Consider the following 4,044-nt stretch of genomic DNA (forward strand, 5'->3'; position numbering starts at 1 on the left):
CCTGTACAAACATGCATCCACGTTTACAGTTTCATGCGTCCACATGGATAAGTCCAATCCAATGCCTTGCACTTATTCCTTTCCATTTTAAAATTCCCATCTGACTTGTCACCAATAATTCATTTCCTTATTGGCTCAATCCCATAAGTAGTCAAGCTGCCTGGCCAGCAGATGTCTTTTTCCTCCTCAGGCTCTGACCTCAATCAGGACAGCCCCATGGCATTGCTCTGTGCCCCACAGTCCAGTTCCAGGAGTCTGAAGTGGCAGGCTGGTGACACACATGCCTTCCCTCTGCCCACCTTCCTCCCACCTGGAAAAACATCTCCCAGACACTGTTTGGACCCAAATCTTTGTCTCAGGATCTGCTTCAGTGGAACCCAAACTAACATAAAAGGTTTAAGTTTTTTATCAAACTTGTGTTACTTAAGTGATTCTTTTTTTCAAATTGAAAGTTTTGAAACAGTATCTTAGGGACTTCCCCAGTGGCATAGTTGATAAGAACCTGCCTGCCAAAGCAGGGGACATAGGTTCAGTCCCTGGCCCGGGAAGAGTCCACATGCCACAGAGCAACAAAGCCTCTGTGCCGCAAACCACTGGGCCACGCTCTAGAGCCTTCAGCAAAAGAAGCCACTGCAAGGAGAAGCCAAGCAATGAAGGGCAGCCCCTGCTTGCGGCTAAGCAACGAAGACCCAGCACAGCCAAAAATCAAACAAACAAACCACTAAACAAAATAAAAATAAACAGGATCTTAGCCTTTCCTGACAATGGCAGTCTGTGCTTGTTTGAGGCCAGGTGTTTTCTTCCCAGGGAGCAGGCAGTAGGGAGCAGGTGGGACCAAGGAGGGCAAGGCTGGTCCTCCAGGGAAGCTGTCTGTGGGCATCTCTGTAAGGACTTGCTGACTTGAGTCTCCTGGTCCATTCCCCCAGCTGGGCGTCTGAGCTGTTCCCCGTGGCAATGGATACCACATCACTGCCAGCATGTTCATCTCCTGGGTCCTGGGGTGCTGCCAGTTCCAAAGCCAGCACCCAGCTGCTGGAGGCCTCTGAGGGGCCTGAATGACCTTGCTCCCTTACAAGCAGGTTTGTCCATCCTTGACCTCCTTGGCTGCAGGAGACGGATGCCACACAGGGCAGGATTTGGTCTCCTTCCCCACTGGTCCCAGAACTTGGCTCATGCCCATCGGGGTACGCATTCCATAAGTGCATGCTTATCTCTTGAGCAAACATGTGCACAATCAGCTGCCCATACCCATCAGTGCAGCAAGGGCTGGGGAGTGAGCTGGGTGGCCTAGTGCACTGGGTTCCTCCTCTGCCCCCGGACATGGCTGTGCCTGTGGCCTGGCCCCTCCACCTGCCAGCGAGGTGAGTGGCCTGTGGCAGTGGTCAGTGGGAGGAGTAGGCCACTGGCCAGGACAGCTGCAGTGATGAGTTGATGGGAGGAAGGTCAACAGGTGGGGCCCCAGCTGGGCTTGTGGAGAAGACAGGACTGGGCTGACTCTCTAGGCACAGCAGCCCTGGCCCATGGTGGTTGGGGTGGGCTCGGCTGCTCTAGAAACTCCAGCATCTTTTGGGGAAGGAAACCTCAAAGTCCACTGAAGCAGTGAAGTTTTACAAACCAGTCCAGGCCCTTCCCTGAATCTCAGGGCCCTTCACCCCTCACCTATGCACAGTCACTTTGGCTTCAACCTGGGTTCTCAAGCTCTGGGAGTGTTGTCTCCTCCACTTGGTCCCCTCTTAAGACCCCTTCCTGGAGCCCTGCAAAGTCAGAAGGCAGAGGGGAGGGGGCCCCCTGGAGTCAGGCACTGCCCATCCAGGGGCCCTCAGGCTCTTGGCCCTCCTGAGAATGCTGGCTTGGCTGAAGGAGCAGGAGGAATCGAGCGTTTGGCTGAAAACCCTCCCTGTCCAGCCTTCCAATCACCTTCTTTCAATTACAAGTCACCTGATTGTATGGATGTCAAAGCCATGTAGAAGGAACAGACTCACGTACAATAGAAAATTTTTGGTCCAGATGTTGTTGTTTACTTGCGAAGTCATGTCTGACTCTGCGACCCCAGGGACAGCAGCATGCCAGGCTTCCCTGTCCTCCTTCACCATCTCCCAGAGTTTGCTCAAACTCATGTCCATTGAATCGGTGATGACATCCAACTGTCTCATCCTCTGTTGCTCCCTTCTCCTCCTGCTGTCAATCTTTCCCAGCATCAGGGTCTTTTCCAGTGAGTCAGTTCTTCACATCAGGTGGCCGAAGTATTGGATCTTCAGCTTCAGGTTCAGTCCTTCCAATGAATATTCAGGGTTGATTTCCTTTAGGACTGACTGGTTTGATTTCTTTGCAGTCCAAGGGACACCCAAGAATCTTCTCCAGCACCATGGAGTCTGCGAAAGCAAAGACATCTCTTTTCTTGTTTTGTATGGACCCCTTTCCTAGTTTTCCTGTGTTGGCAGCCATAGGAAAACCTGGTGTTGAGTGGACATGTGGGTAGGAGAGGGTTCGCGCTCATGGTAGGGAGCTGTCAGTTCTTCAGACGTGGAGCAATGCACCCTGAACCACAAGGTCCCCCCATGAGATTCTGCAGCCATACAGGTGTGGGGTCTCTGCCCATTCTTGCTGCCTCTCTGGACACTTGTCCATGCCTGCAGAGACACCCATTCAGCTCCCCGGGGCAGGAATGCTGGTTTGGGGCCAGTTTCCGTCTCCAATGGGGAGTCAGGAGCAGTAAGGTCCAAGCTGAAGGTCACACAGGCTGAAGTGGCTGGGCCCTCTCACCTCTGCCCAACACTGTGGGCCCCCCATGTGTCCTCCAGTGTCTGGGCCAGCTTGGGTGCCCTGGTCCTTTGGAAGAAAAGACGCCACTGCCTAGCTGGGCTGGACTGTCCCTCTGCCCTTCAGTTAAGCACAACCAGAATTGTATTCTAGATCTCAAGTCCCCAGCCCCCAGGACTCTGCTTGACACTGTTTCCTCTGGGGGCCACCCGGTCAGCCTGTCCAACCTCAGGCCCTTGTCTTGTCCCACCCAGCACTTTCTGGTCTGTCTGTCCTTCGTGATAGAGCCAGGGTGCAGAAGGATGGACAGTGTGGTCTCACACTGGCCCTGCCCTGGGTGCCCTGCAGATGTAAAATGGCTCTTTGAGCCTGGGGGCTGTCAGGTAAGGGTAGGGCCAGCGTGCTCGGGGCACGCAGGCAGGAGCCAGGTTCCTGAGGAGCCTGGGCCTCACGGTAACCTGGACGCAAGCCCTGCCCTGGAACTGGCGTTGGGCACACAAAGTGGCTGTGTGGGGGACCATCGTGCAGGGTCGTGGGGTGGTCGGCCCTGTGGCCAGTCATCCTTTGGGGGTTGCTGTGTCACGCCTGCATTGCTTGGGGGGACCCCCAGAACAGTCTGCACGGTGCCTGTCTCCCGTGTGGGGTCTCTGGGGTGTTACCATCCTGTAGTAACCCACGTCGTCTGGCTCGGTGTCCTAATCCTGCGTGGGACTTGGGTCATATTGCCCCGTCGTGTGCGTGGGGACCCCAGGGGCTGGGCCGGGAAGCGTGCGGTAGAGGGTGCGTCGGCCCCATCCGCCCGCCCCTCAGCTGGTTTGCGGTTGTGGTGGGGGGCCCTGTGTGGGTTTCTGGGCTCTGGCGGCGACTCGGCGGCTGGACGGGCGCCTTCGCAGCCGCGCAGGAAGCAGCCTCCACCGGATGGGGGGCCCGGGGCGCAGCCACCGCCCCCGCCGAGCGGCCTTCCGGCGGGCGGGCCCGAACGGAGCCGAACGTAGCTGAGTCCCGGACGGGCGGGGCCGAGAGTAGCCGAGCGAAGCCGAGTCGCGGGCGGGCAGGCCCGAGACCAGCCGAGCGGATCCGAGTCCCGGGCCGGAGGGCGGGCCCGAATGCGGCCGAGTGAGGCGGAGCGCCGAGCGCGGGCGGGGGGAGCGCGCGTTCCTGGAAGAGCCTGGCCGGGGGGGCGGCGGGCGCATTCCTGGCTGGCGCTCGGCTGAGGCCGACGCGCGGCCCCAGACGACGCTCGGGGCGGGGCGGTGGCGCGGGGCGGGGCGGGACGCGGGGCGG

Source organism: Oryx dammah, unplaced genomic scaffold (genome assembly GCF_014754425.2).
Source record: "Oryx dammah isolate SB20612 unplaced genomic scaffold, SCBI_Odam_1.1 HiC_scaffold_21, whole genome shotgun sequence".
NCBI classification, from domain to species: Eukaryota; Metazoa; Chordata; class Mammalia; order Artiodactyla; family Bovidae; genus Oryx; species Oryx dammah.